This window comes from Myxine glutinosa, unplaced genomic scaffold (genome assembly GCF_964187855.1).
Source record: "Myxine glutinosa unplaced genomic scaffold, kmMyxGlut1.1 SCAFFOLD_153, whole genome shotgun sequence".
NCBI classification, from domain to species: Eukaryota; Metazoa; Chordata; class Myxini; order Myxiniformes; family Myxinidae; genus Myxine; species Myxine glutinosa.
This window is the reverse complement of record NW_027616365.1, coordinates 591580-606324: the sequence shown is the minus strand read 5'-3', so window position 1 is coordinate 606324 and position 14745 is coordinate 591580. Positions and strand designations below refer to the sequence as shown.

At 46.4% G+C, this 14745-nt stretch overlaps 1 pseudogene across 1 annotated transcript in view; it reads right to left on the bottom strand.

The window, feature by feature from the left end:
* The window catches only part of LOC137433709 (spectrin beta chain, non-erythrocytic 1-like), a 57831-nt pseudogene extending 50177 nt beyond the window's left edge, over nucleotides 1-7654 (bottom strand). The window contains exon 1 of the transcript XR_013621472.1: nucleotides 7640-7654. The product of XR_013621472.1 is annotated as a spectrin beta chain, non-erythrocytic 1-like (transcript). The remainder of the gene's footprint in view (nucleotides 1-7639) is intronic.
* Between the last annotated feature and the right edge of the window lie 7091 nt (nucleotides 7655-14745).

Below are 14745 nucleotides of genomic sequence, written 5' to 3'. Positions count from 1 at the left end.
GTACTGCATGCTGGCAGCCACTTTGCGGCCAGTTAGGCCAAACAAATTGAGAGGAAATTGTAGTTAAATACGTAAGTTACACATGGCTATTTGTAAAAAGGAAATTTGTTGAGATGGGAAACATTTTTCGAAGGTTTATTAAAGTGTTATAATATGACATGTGGCAAGGCAAACTATTGGATGGGAAAATTAGATCTGGCTATAGAATAAATTTATTGACCCCTTGAAGTTAATTCTTCGAATCATTGTTTCACTGGCATTTTTTGTTCAAATTGGAAATAGTTTGGTAGGGCTTTGGTTAAAACCTTTGGTTGCGGTATCTTCGAACGAAATGATAAACCATAGGAGATTGATAAGAATAGGAAAAAATATGGACCCAAAATAGAAAGTTGGATTCATGCCCCTCATTGCAAACAAGCACATGGGGCTAAGGTGGACGATCCCACAGAAAATGAGGCTGCACCTAGCAGCCCAGCAGAACATTCAGTGGCAGATAAATGATAGTCGTGATTTACAGTCATTTGAATTACATTTTAACACCCCTTGCATTGATAAACATTACATTTTCAACATGTGATATTAGTGTAGCAGCATAGCAAACCTGTTGTGCATTTTGTGATACAAGCACCAAATTTGGCACAAATGTACATTAATATGTTGCGAACATTTTCAGATATTGGGCCACTTGAAATTCCGTAATTTTTTTTTTCAAATTTTTCAAATTTCGTAATTTCAAATTTTTCGGGTAACACCGTCACAATTTCGGTCTTCGAGGCCGGCCGATATAGTGGGGCGGCTTAGCCCAAATATTCAAAAGAATTGTGCATTTTGTGATACAAGCACCAAATTTGGCACAAATGTACATTAATATGTTGCGAACATTGTGTGGTCAGCAATGAAGACGAGAGTCTGAATTACATGTATGCAAAAAACCTTGTGAACCAGTGAAGCAAATACACGGGTAAGCATGAATTAAATCTAGGGCATGATATAATTTCCATGATGTTTACCTCTACACTCAATGGTGGAAGGAGGTAATGTTTTGATCCCAGCTTGTCTGTATGTCTGTTAGTCCACAAAATTCCAGACAAAGCTTGTAGTAGTGGTAGTTGTAGTGGTAGTGGTGATAACAGAAATTGTTATGTAGAACTGAACTTATATTATTATTATATGCAGAAAATAACTTCATTTCTATATGCCCTGCAGTGGACAGGTTAATTGGTTTATGCACTGAAGGGGTCACCCTGGTGTGCACTGCTGTGTTCTGCCTCACTGAGTTGTTCAGGTATGATGTACTCAGCACAAGCTTCCGGTCGGCCCGGAGGTGGGGGTGCGGGGCCTGTCACGGAACGTCAAAACAAACGGCCTGCCGGGGCCGCCCAAAAGTCGGGCGTGAGGGGCGCGTCCACTAATGGAACGCCTCTCGCTTCCCAGATCGAGGGCCACATGGTCAGGAGAACCTCGTCCCTTCCGGTCACACTTTGCCTATCGGCCGGCCTCGAAGACCGATATTGTGACGGTGTCACCCGAAAAATTTGAAATTACGAAATTTGAAAAAATTTGAAAAAAAAAATTACGGAATTTCAAGTGGCCCAATATCTGAAAATGTTCGCAACATATTAATGTACATTTGTGCCAAATTTGGTGCTTGTTTCACAAAATGCACAATTCTTTTGAATATTTGGGCTAAGCCGCCCCACTATATTCCTACTTGGGATAGTGACATTTATTTGCCTACATGACATACAATTACCTGCTGATATTAATACAACATGAGTGAAAAATGTATCACAACTACACTCATGATCAGGGGATTGAGTTCAACCCCGGGAGATAGGGGGATCAGGGTAAGACAAATAATCTGATTTATGTTACATATTAAGGGATTTTCTTTATTTACCTTTTAGGAAGCTTGTTAGTTTGGTATATAATGTTGAATGTCATCGACATATAATTATGTCATAGGTATGAATATATACAAGGAGTAGCAGACTTGTTTGTTGGTTTAGTAGTTATATTGGCAATTGTTTTAGTGGTGGCTTGCTTGAAAGCCTTAGTGATGGTGTGTCTGAATAAGGCAACCAACAACACGATGATAACGCATGAAGTGACAAATGAGGAAAGAAATGTGGAACCAGAAAAGGAAGACTTTTATGGCAACATAAATACTGAGATTAAAAGATTAAATCAAGTGATGTTGCAAATGAATACAGTAGAATTAAGATAATGGCATAACGACAATGTTATGAGTTGTGTCAATTACAATATCAGTGAACTCATATCACCACGAGTGACACACTGTTAGAAAAAAAAAAAAAAAAAGGGAAAAGAAAAAGTGGATAGGAATTATGGTAATAATACATTATGCTTAATTTGTTGGTTTGGGAAAATTGTTGTTGGGAATTAGATATTCCCGTTTGTGATTGTAATCCTATACAATTTATTTTCTTAGAGTAGTGCTAAAATACCTGCATGAGTTAATTTTTGAACTATATTAACCTGAAAGCAATTGTGGATGCTATTCTTAGTTTAGTAGTAAAATACATACCTGATTGAATATTATTTGTGTGACGCATATAAATGAATATAACTTTTTTGTGTTAAGGAAAAACAACAAATTGTTGAATGTGAAACTGTCGGAAGATATACATGATTATGCTGATTTCATGGTAAGATGTACCCTATCTGAGTCAGTGTGTGTGGAAAGCAGATTCAGATGTGACTGAGCATAAGGATAAGACGAGATCACATTTGAAGGGGGTGCTAACGGAATTGGGAAGAAGTTCGAGAAAGAAAATTTGTGGCTAAAAAAATGAAGTTAAACGTGGCATACACCCTCTTTCTCAAAGAATGATGAAGACATTCTCCCATGTAACTTGGAGATGGATGCTTACCTTCACCAAGGAAATTTATGTGACCATTTGCCTGGATCACACTGCAACATATGAAAGAAAGGCGATCACTTACTCTTGTTCGAAGGCTTGCAACATTCATCACATCAGAAGTTGCAGGACAACGACACCTTACCTGCAACCTCTGTGAAATGCGGGGACATATGTTATTACTTCACCAACTTCCAGGGAGCCAGCATGGAGCTGCAAACCAATGGCTGTGCCTTTTCACAACAGCTGTGCACGATTCTGCGGGCCACTCCTGGTATGGACCATGGATGAACTGAACACCATGGTCCCAACATCATTGTGGATGCATCCGGCATCCCTGTTCCACATCTTGCTGGCCAATCAACGTCACACCAATACTTGCTGCCCACTCACAATGAGGGGGGAGGCAAGTCGACTACAACTGGGTGAAGGCCTTGTTCAGGAATTACTATGGTTTACAGCAAAAAGTGGCAAGAATGCTACATGGAGAGCAGGGTCAGTCTATGACCCCGCAATGTTACCACAACAGCGAAATCCTACACGAAGTAGTGCAGGTGCTATGAAGACATTAGGAGAAAATGTTTCATACCTGGATTCAAACACAAGTGATCAGCCCTTCCTTTCAAACAAAGTCAACATTTGTGTGGAGGCAAACGTTTTTGCCAGATGGTGCAGATGCTTTACAAAACTTGAAAATGAAGTGAAATTGTTGTATCTTGGTGATGGTGAAGTGTTGTTTTGAAAATATATTTGTGATGCAAATGCAATAGATTGAACAATATGGAAGGAGTCAATGACCAACGAAATGTTTTGTGATTCTTGCAGGATGACGGTGTATGCCTAAGGGAATTTGATTACCAAAGTTATGGTTTGAATACGTGTATTGATATTTACTTGTAGATATTGATTATTTACTTATCTATCTATAATTCCACTAATCTCTGTGTGTATGTTTGTATGTATGTATGTTTGTATGTATGTTTGTCTGTGACCGCTGTTTCTCGACAACTACCGGTCCGATATACTTGAAACTTGCCAGGTATATTGCTGGGGACCCGAGGATGTGCCTTTTCAAGGTTTTAAATTAATCGCAGAAGTAGTTACCGAGCTATGTCCAAAAAACGATTCAACCAATCAGAGAGCAGCGAGCTATCACGTGTGCCGAACGTGGCGAACAGACTCTGCCTCGGATGGCACATTTGAGAGTGTATTCATTTATTTCCCGTCGGCAAACTATGTTGGCGCTATGTTGGCGTTAAACTATGTTTTAAAACTAATTAAAACTAATTTGCGATTCTTTCGCTTTGCGATGCGATTGCGTTAAACTCGCTCAGGCGTTAAACTATGTTTTAAAACTAATTAAAACTAATTTGCGATTCATTCGCTTTCCTGCGTGTTTGTGCACGCGATGGCGATTTCTTTACCAAACTCCGCAAGCCGTTAGCTTTGGACCAAACCATTTCATGTAAATAGAGGGGGGGGATTGTCACCGTACTCGCAAGCCGTTCGCTTTGGACCAAACCATTTCATGTAAATAGAGGGGGGGGGGATTGTCACCGTACTCGCAAGCCGTTCGCTTTGGACCAAACCATTTCATGTAAATAGAGGGGGGGGATTGTCACCGTACTCGCAAGCCGTTCGCTTTGGACCAAACCATTACATGTAAATAGAGGGGGGGGATATACTTTTAGATATATATATAGTACGGGCATGCCCTAGTACTTATAATGATGTTTACTTGCAGTGATTGATTATTTACTTATACTTGTATTGATGTTTACTTGCAGTGATTGATTGTTTACTTATATTGATGTTTAGATTAATGGTTAATATAAACAAAAACAAAAAGATGAGGGAATTGTGGAAATGTAACTCATTGATTGGGACTGGTAACTCATTGATTGGGACTGGTAACGAAGCAGATAGACGATTTCGTAAATGAATGTCAGGAATGTGCACAAACATGGTAATCTCTTGTCGACCTGGTCACAGCCCCAGGCTGGAGCACCCCCCTATTGTTTGGTAAATGGAACTCGCAGCAGGAGGGGAGCGAGCTGGTGCCAGTGAGGCGACCGAGTAACATTGCTGCGGAGAAGGGATTACGATTTCAGCGCACAGAGGATTAACTGAAGTTTGCCCATATAAACAGAAGAGACATTGAGTCAAAGGGCACTCATCCTCAGAAGCCCTGCCCGACGGAATGAACGCGTACCAGGAGTACGGTGCTGCAGCCACGAAAGAGGGACTATGCGGATAGAGTTACCTGGTCCATTGAGTTAAACGGTATTATTTGGTATTGGAATGAAGTGAACTACCAGTTAATAAAGTTGTGATCTTTCGTAAACCTGTGACATCATTGGAGTCTTGAGTCTCACACCACTTCCTCGACAATACCACAGATGCTTGGGAGGGGAGGGGGAAGCACGGACAGAGAAGAGGGCGCAAGACCATAAAGGAGGCGGTAGAAAATAGAAACCACCGAAATGTCTGCGATGGCAAAGTGATAAGCCCATTGACTCAGCTTCAGCATCAGAGATTCCAATGATCTTGAAGGACATGGTTTCCGCAGCATCAAGCTGAGCAAGATGTGAGGCAGGGGGGGACCCAGAGGGGAGAGCAGTAATCCAAGCTCCAGATGAAAGCCTTGTAGGTGGACAAGAATTCAGGTGTGCCAAGGAAGGACTTTGTATGATGGAGGATGTCCAGTTCGAGGCTGGCTTTGGAGGCCCAATTTAAATTGTGGTTTGCCCAAAAAGGATCATAGCTGATAGTGAGACCCATGACTTTAAATGACTGACCCTCCTCAAGAAGGTTGTTAAGAAAGTAGATAGGAGCGAACCGCATACCCTACCCTGTGGTTGTGAAGCTGAATATGTGTGAGAGATGGGGAGGACCTCAGGCTCGTGTATTGCTGAACAATGCAAGGCCTTTGAATGCAATTATCCCAACAAGTCTGCCATTGCCAAACATGGTCTCAAGGCAGGGGACACACCCCTGTGGGATAGGGTTAGCATTTTGGGTTCAACCCAGAGAACAGGACCAGAAGATGGATTCTGGAGGCTAAGCACGCAGAAGAAACAGTCACATTCATCATGCAGGAGGTGGTGGACTTGTCGTTAGCGTTTGGACCACTCTTGCACAAACTAACCAGGGACTCCCTGAATTTGATTGGGGATTCCACATAACACATAACCCAGCTTTTCTATCAGGACAATCTTTACCCCCAGGCTTCCCCTCCCTGTCACAGTGCAAACTTATTTATTACATTAATCTTACGCACACGGATAATCCCGAATTGTGTTTGATTTTAATGAAAGTGACCGATTATTCTCTGATCTTATCAGAACATTTGGGTTGCAATCCAATGGGGCTACATGATTGTTTTGTTTGATCCTTAAATGTGTGAATGTTTTTTTTTTTTGATTTGGCAAGGTCAGAATTCTTGGGCGACATGATACACGCGTTGATTGGCTGTCCAGTTTTGCACACCCCCACTTTTGGGTATATAGGTGGATTTGAGATAATTTTTATCACTCTTGAGAAAGGTTAGTGGATGCATGTGGCTTGTCACATGTCGTTAACCGAAACGTTGAGCTCGTAATTGTTCAATTTCAGGTTAAAGAACTTCCCATGGATTTGGTTTGATTATACTCCCAACTGCAAGTCTACAGTCACATGAAAAAGTAAATACACCCCATGTAAAGTTTGACTTTTTCAACATATTTCAACATACAGCTATTAGATCTTCATTTCAACAATATTGACAGATAAAGGTGATATAATATAACAAATATCATGAAGCATTTACATTTTGTAGTCTGTTGTATAATTTAAATAAACAAAAATGCTAATTTCTCATGTGGAAAAAGTAAGTACACCCCTACATTTATCACTACTTCAAATACATAAAATTAGAATCAGGTGCACCGGCTCAGGTGCAAATGATTAGAACATCGTTAGAGAGGATCTTGGAGGAACGTGTCTTATTTAAACCTCAGACATTTAGTTTGGTTTGCTCTTTGTTGTTGAAGTGTGTGGCGTCACCATGCCTAGATCAAAAGAGCTCTCTGAGGCCTTCAGAAAGAAGGTTATGGATGCCTACGAGTCTGGGAAGGGATTTAAAAAGATCTCCAAACAAATTTAAATCAATTATTCGACTGTCCGGAAGATCATCTACAAGTGGAGAAGATTCCAAACAACTGCCAACTTGTTCAGGCCAGGCCGCCCCAGCAAGTTCAGCCCGAGAGCAGACCGCAAGATGCTGAAAGAAGTCTCTAAGAACCCCAGAATGTCATCAGGGGACCTACAGGTAGCTCTTGCCACTGTTGATGTCAAAGTCCACGAGTCTACCATTATAAAGAGGCTGCACAAATTTGATCTGCATGGGAGGTGTGCCAGGAGGAAACCTTTGCTGTCCAGAAAGAACATCATAGTAGGAGACCAGCCTGTAGGTCCCGTGACCAAATTCTGGGAACAAAGGTTTGAAAGTGTTTTTGTGTTCCCTGATGAATACCGAACAATTTTGACTTGGGCTGCCCCCTTGAAAATGTCAGGCATTTCCGTGAAGGGTCAACAAAGGTCAAACAGGGGTCAAAATTCTAATATATTCCAATCGTGTCGATATGCATATCAAATTACTCGTCTAGTCATGAGGATTCCAGAAATGTATAGTTTGTTATACCTCCGACCTTAAATGAGGGCGCTATGGTCAAAAACGTCGAAAGGTCAACGCACTTTTGACTGGCGGTCAAATTCACCAACACAGTTAACATTGTCCGATTCTAATGATTTTAGTGTCTAATAATATGTTTTCTGACATGGCAAATTCAAATAAGCAACTTTTAAAAGTAAAGGTGGTTGCCATAACCTTGAAATTTCAAAATGGCTGGCAAAAGGTTAACATAAATTAGCCAAAAACATCAATTTTTTCCCAAACCCATGGATAAGAAATTATTAAATGTTTGTCACCGAAACGTCACGAACAATTGAAACACTCTATTTTTAAAACAAAATGATGATTTTTAATTATGTGTATCATTTTTCTTTAGAGCACATGTATAATATTGTGTACCATATAAAGTGCATAGGTAAATGATGATGATGGGCTGTGAATATCTGGTAGTCATTTGTTCTGTTTCATGACGTCCACATACTAGTAATTTTTACAAACATTTCTTCTGTGTATTGATGTAAAGTAAATATGATTATGATCCCCATAGGATCAAGACTAACATCTGCTCTGTATTTTTATATTTTAGATCTTCTGGGAACAATGTCAGCACCAAAGTCAACACCAGTACTGAAGCCTCAACCAAACAGAAAAAGAAAACGAGAGGAAATATCTGGACTATGTAATTTGTGTAATGAACATTGCGATGAAGATAAAAGCAACATTTCTCCTGAAGCATGGGAACGCATGAAGGGCAAAGCACAAGATTGGAAAGGGTTGCATAAATTTGGAACTGTTTATGATTCAGTCAATTGGGATGCAGGACCGAATGGTGTCTATTTTCATAAGGCATGCAGGACTGCATTGGCAGCTCAACGTGGACTTCAACAAGCATTAAGAAAAAGAGATCAAGAACAGAAACAACAAACAGTGGACACACAAGAAACGCATGCAAAAGACCAGCAGCAAGCTGGACGATCTTCACGTAGCACAGGTCTCCTTCATGAAAAGAATCTGTGCATTTGGTGTATGAAACCAGAAGACTTGAAAAATTCCAAAACATTATGTATTATCCAACAGTTGAATGCGTGGAACACCTTCAAGTCACATACAATACACTTGGAAGATGACCAGATGAGAGAAAGAATTTTAACTGTCATAGATTCTACCCCTGATCCCTTTGCGTCAGAAATATGCTATCATCGTTCCTGCTGGATGAAGTATGTGAAGCCTCACTACAAACATTCTGATTCATCTGGTGACCGAATGCACTTACAGAACGTGCGACTTACAGAGGTTAGACAGATGTTTTTTAGGCATGTCCGTACAGTTGTGCTGGAGATGAATGAGCCAAGAACATTACAGGGTCTTCTGGTTGATTATAACCAAATGAGTGCAAACTTTGGTTTTGAAACTGTGATGAAAACCAGCACAATAAAACACATGCTTCAAAATGAATTCAAAGACAACATTGGTTTCCATGATCGTTTCCACAAGAACCAGAGCACAATTGTCTATGATGCATCTGCTGGTGGAAGTTACATTGAAGCAGCCATTTATTCTTGGGGAATAAATGATGAACAGTTACTAAACAATGTTGCAAGGTGTCTGAGAAAGAAGTTTACAGAAGAAGTGGGTTTATCTTGGCCTCTCCGTGTTGATGAGCTTGAAAATATTGAAGAACCCCATGAACTTTTGCGATAGAAGGATGGAATGCCAGAACTTTTGCGCCAGAAGGATGGTACACAGAAGGATGGAATGGCAGGACTGAAGGACTGGAAGGAGAGAGGAAGGTTCAGCTGGGGCAGATGGTTCGGGCTTGATCCCGCAAGGGACGCCGGGCTGGACCTCGACGGCCACCGATGCCACCGATCCTGGTTCCCGTGGGGTAACGGGTCGAAGCTGCCTGGTGGAGCCAACGCTGCCTGGTGGAGTCAAAGCTTCCTGGTGGAGTCAAAGCTGCCTGGTGGAGTCAAAGCTGCCTGGTGGAGTCAAAGCTGCCTGGTGGAGTCAAAGCTGCCTGGTGGAGTCAAAGCTGCGTGGTACTGCTTCTGCTGCGTCTCTCTCTCTCCCTGTCTGAGCTCACCCCCAAAGGCTTCCGCATGTGCTTTTATTGCCCCTGGGGCGATGAAGCCGCCGGCCTCCAGGTCACGCCCATCGGCGAGCTCGCCTCGGCCCTGATTGGCCGCGAGGGCCCACCGATCCCGCCCCCAGAGGAGGCGTTGGCAAGGCCACGCCTTGTTCCCGGCGCTGGGCTGACTCCTCCCACCCCCCGCTCCGAGATGACCTCGTGGCTAATGGAGTCTTGCAGCGAAAAACCACCACCCCACAGCAGCGGCAGAATGCAGCAAACCGCCCAGTGCAGTTGGCAATTGATGAAAGGGGGATGTGCAGGGAATCTACCTTATTCCACTTCGGTGCAATGGAGTGTTAATTAATGAAAGACACAGCCTTAATCTAATACACATAATAAGGAGATAACTACCGAACAAGGAGGAAATCTATGATTGGCTATGTGTGGTGTATGGAATAACTACGGAACGACCTTTGACCTTTATACACAACAAATGGAGGAAGGAGGGTGATACTTTACAACAACAACAAAACAAAAACACAATTCTCCTATCCACAACACTGCACCCTCCTCCTCTTAGGCACGTCCCGGGCCTATTAACTTTTACCTTTAGTGTGGCACGTAGGTGTAGTTCCCTCTACATTTAACCTGACCCTGAGTGTGACAGTTTTAAAACATAAAGAAATATGTCCCGCTGCTCCATTGCACCCTGCCTAACACACTCACGCCCACAGCTAACCGAATCGCGGAATGGTTTTCAAACTAAACACTTACGGTGGGGGTGCATTATTTACAATGACGCTACTTGTATTTACAAAACGCAACCCAGGACCTGTGATTGTTCTTTGGGGGGGAGACAGCCTGTGCTGCATCGACGCACCAGAAAACACCAAAACCGCACCAAAACACCAAAACACCATCAAGCACCAATCGGTGCACAGTCATCACAGTTCATAATAAAAATAAACCAATGAACCCTGGTGCTGGTCTTCCTCTTCGGCTCCCTCTGCTGGCCATTGGTATTCTTCCAGTTGTTGTCTTTCTTCTTTGCTGGCGGCCTATTTGCAATAATAAAAAGGCACACAATGCGTCCATTTTTTATTTATTTATGGCCCACAGGGCCGACTATTGTATTTCACCTGTGTGGCATCGGTGCCCTGTGACCAAGGTCCGCCAGCAAGATCTCGGGCCATCATGGCCGGTTCCAGCAGAGGGGCCATGCCCCAACCCATGGGGTCCATCAGTGCTGCTCAGCCACAGACATGTGGTCCATAAGTGGTGCATCGATGCAGACAGATGGTTGCGGGAGTTTCGGGCACACAATGGCGGAATCCCGCACGTTCCCCTCGATGCCCAGTGGGGCACAGTCCTCGGGTGGGAGACAAGGGGGGGGGGGGAGGAGACAGGTGAGCGAGGGGTAAGGTCACAAGGGTACACATCAACAAGGCAATGCAAGACGAGGTGCGTACGAAGAGCGAAGTGAGAAATCTCGTGCCTACCGTACGTCACCCCCCCCCCCCTTACCTACTCTACCCTTGCCCTTACCCCCTATGTACAACAATTTGCACATTACAAATCCATCGCTACCGTCACGTCTTCCCCATATTTCCCCGACACCAAATTCATCTTCACTCCCACTAATCCAAAATTTGCCATCACCAATTAATCATCAATCCTCAAAAGGAGGGAGAGATGGAACAACAGCACAATGTCACACCTACGTCATGATGCTTCTCACATTCCAACATTTGCACAATAAAAAATAATCAAAACATCCATGGCATGGTGTGGAGTTCTGCCACCTCAGGTGAGTGGATGCAGATGGTGCGAGGAGATTCTTAATCCTTACTATCCTCTAAATGACCTTAGCACACTTTACACTACCCGGGGTCTTTCCCTGCCAAACCATTGGCCAACTTACTGTATGCGGTTTTAAGAACCAAATTCCCATTGTCCAAACTGTGGTGCTTCATCAATTTGGGGTCTCACTCCCCCGATTTCAACTCCCTGTGCCCTTGCACAATTTCAGGACTGGGTCGTGTGGCTCTCCCAGCAGGTCTACCCACCTGCACACCTCCACCACTGTAGTTGCCTCCGAGCTTACCTGCTCCCTGACCGAACCTATCTACCTGGGGAAGGCCCTCTGGCGCTCTCCCCACTCGGTGCCCTCTGTGGCACTGGGCTAACCGGGTCCGTCCTCCTGATCTTCGGGCCCCATCCACAACAACTCTACCGGCTCCCAGAGCCCACCTGCGGCCTCACCTGGCCGACATCCTCACAGTGGTGGAGTGCCCATTCAACTACACATACTAACAGGCCACACGCCCAGCCATTTCCACGTCACTAATGCACCCATCCAAACTCCATTCTTCCACACGCACCACAGATGCCAATATCCAACCACAATTTACCTGTACCCTCTACCGAACTCTTAAACTACCCTTCCCGGGTATTCGTGATGGGGGTCCACTCTTCCCCCATTCACACCTTCGCACCATCCACTCCACTCCACAGTTTCCAACATACTCACTCCACCCCATCCATTCCCTACTCCATATATTCCACACTCCATGTATTCCCTACAACCATTCTCCATTCACCTGTAGTTGCACACCTGTGCAATCACTCCTACTGGTGCTTCCTGCACCCTCCTTCCTCCCTGGACCATTTGGTCAGCACAACACACAATTACCACTACTCAGTCATACACTGCTCCATACACCTCCATGCTCAACACAACTCACAATCACCTCCCGAGCATTGCCTAGCAATTCCTCATTTCACCAAGCCCGAGAGGCACGCATCGGCTGCACCACGGACGCACCCATCGGCTGCACCACGGACGCACCCACAGGCTGCACCATGGACACAGGCACCGGCGGCACCACGGACAGGCGAACCGGCGGCACCACGGACACGCGCACCGGCGGCACCACGGACACGCGCACCGGCGGCACCACGGACACACCCACCGGTTGCACCACGGACACACGCACCGGCGGCACCATGGACACACCCATCGGCTGCACCACGGACACGCGCACCGGCGGCACCACGGACACACCCACCGGCTGCACCACGGACACGCGCACCGGCGGCACCATGGACACACCCATCGGCTGTACCACGGACACGTGCACCAGCGGCACCATGGACACACCCACCGGCTGAACCACGGACACACGCACCGGCGGCACCATGGACAAACCCATCGGCTGCACCATGGACACGCGCACCGGCGGCACCACGGACACACCCACCGTCTGCACCACGGACACACGCACCGGCGGCACCATGGACACACCCATCGGCTGCACCATGGACACACGCACCGGCGGCACCACGGACACGCGCACCGGCGGCACCATGGACAAACCCATCGGCTGCACCACGGACACACGCACCGGCAGCACCATGGACACACCCACCGGCGGCACCATGGACACACCCACCGGCTGCACCACGGACACGTGCACCGGCGGCACCACGGACATGTGCACCGGCGGCACCACGGACACACCCACCGGCAGCACCATGGACACACCCACCGGCGGCACCATGGACACACCCATCGGCTGCACCACGGACACGTGCACCGGCGGCACCACGGACACACCCACCGGCTGCACCACGGACACACGCACCGGCGGCACCATGGACACACCCATCGGCTGCACCACGGACACGCGCACCGGCGGCACCACGGACACGCGCACCGGCGGCACCACGGACACGCGCACCGGCGGCACCACGGACACGCGCACTGGCGGCACCACGGACACGCGCACCGGCGGCACCACGGACATGCGCACCGGCGGCACCACGGACACACCCACTGGCTGCACCACGGACACATGCACCGGCGGCACCATGGACACACCCATCGGCTGCACCACGCGGCCGTTCAGAGCGCGGCCCGGCGTGGATCCCGCACGGCGGTTCTTTCGAAACCGCCGCGGTTACGATCCCCGCTGGTTCCAGCGGCGCACGAAGCCCGGCACGAACCACGGGTCCGCTTCGGCTACAGGTCGATCGAACCGCTATCCCGGTTACCGTCGATGCTCCACTTGCATGCTGACACCCCGCAGCCCGTTCCTTGCTCACACATCCAGCTGTCTCCATGCTCTTTGTCATTGCACCTTCTCTGACACACCCTCCAGGTTCACTCATAGACGTCGTCACCTCGTCCAACCTCGTCAGTCCCTCACGTACCATCTGACATTCCCTCTTTGTTGCTATGAGTTCATTTTTGAGTTCTTTTTGTGTCGCTTTCAACCCTCCTAGTACCGCAGTGTTCTTTTCCACTTGCTCCACTAGTTCCTTTTGTCCCACCATCAGCTGCTCTACTCCCCGAGTCAGGTCACCTGATCTATGCCCCCCTGTAACCTAGCCGTATTATTCCACACCTTTCTCCATACACTCCTTTCCTCGCTTTACCTCCTTGCGTACCCCCGAGACATCCTCGCCCACACCTCGTCTTATCTCCTCCCCCATTTCTCCCATCTCTTTAGTAGATGCCGCCCTCATCTGTTCCAATTCATCCCTCTGAGCATCCAGTTTACCTTCCAACCCGATTTTCACCTCCTCTATCTGGTTCCCCATCCGTTTCATTTCCCGGGCGGATTGCTCCCCTCTTTCCCGCAATTTGTCTTCCATCCTGGCTTCTAGCCCCGTTAACCCATTATTCACCCCTTTTGTCCCGTTGTCTAACCCCTCAAATTTATTGTCTAAACCCTCAAATTTTTTGTCTAAACCCTCAAAGTTTTTGTCTAACTTCCCAATTTGGACGCTGGTACCCCACGCTTCATCCCTCATTGCCCCCATACTGTTTTCCAAATGCTCACTATCAGCCCTCATTCCCACAAGTTGGTTTTCCAATCCTACATTCCCCATTTGGATGATTGCCTGTATTTGCGCCATGAGGCCCTGCATGTCAAAGCCCGCTGGTAGCGCGGGCTCGGCTACCGCACCCACGTGCGAGGCGCCGCCATTTTGTGCACCTGATACCTCCTCAACCACCTCACCATTTCTCTCCTCCTCCATTTATTCCCCCTGGTCCTGGGTTACCCCTAACCCCTCTTCTATTTCCCCCACCGGCATCCCGTCGCCTTGACAATCCA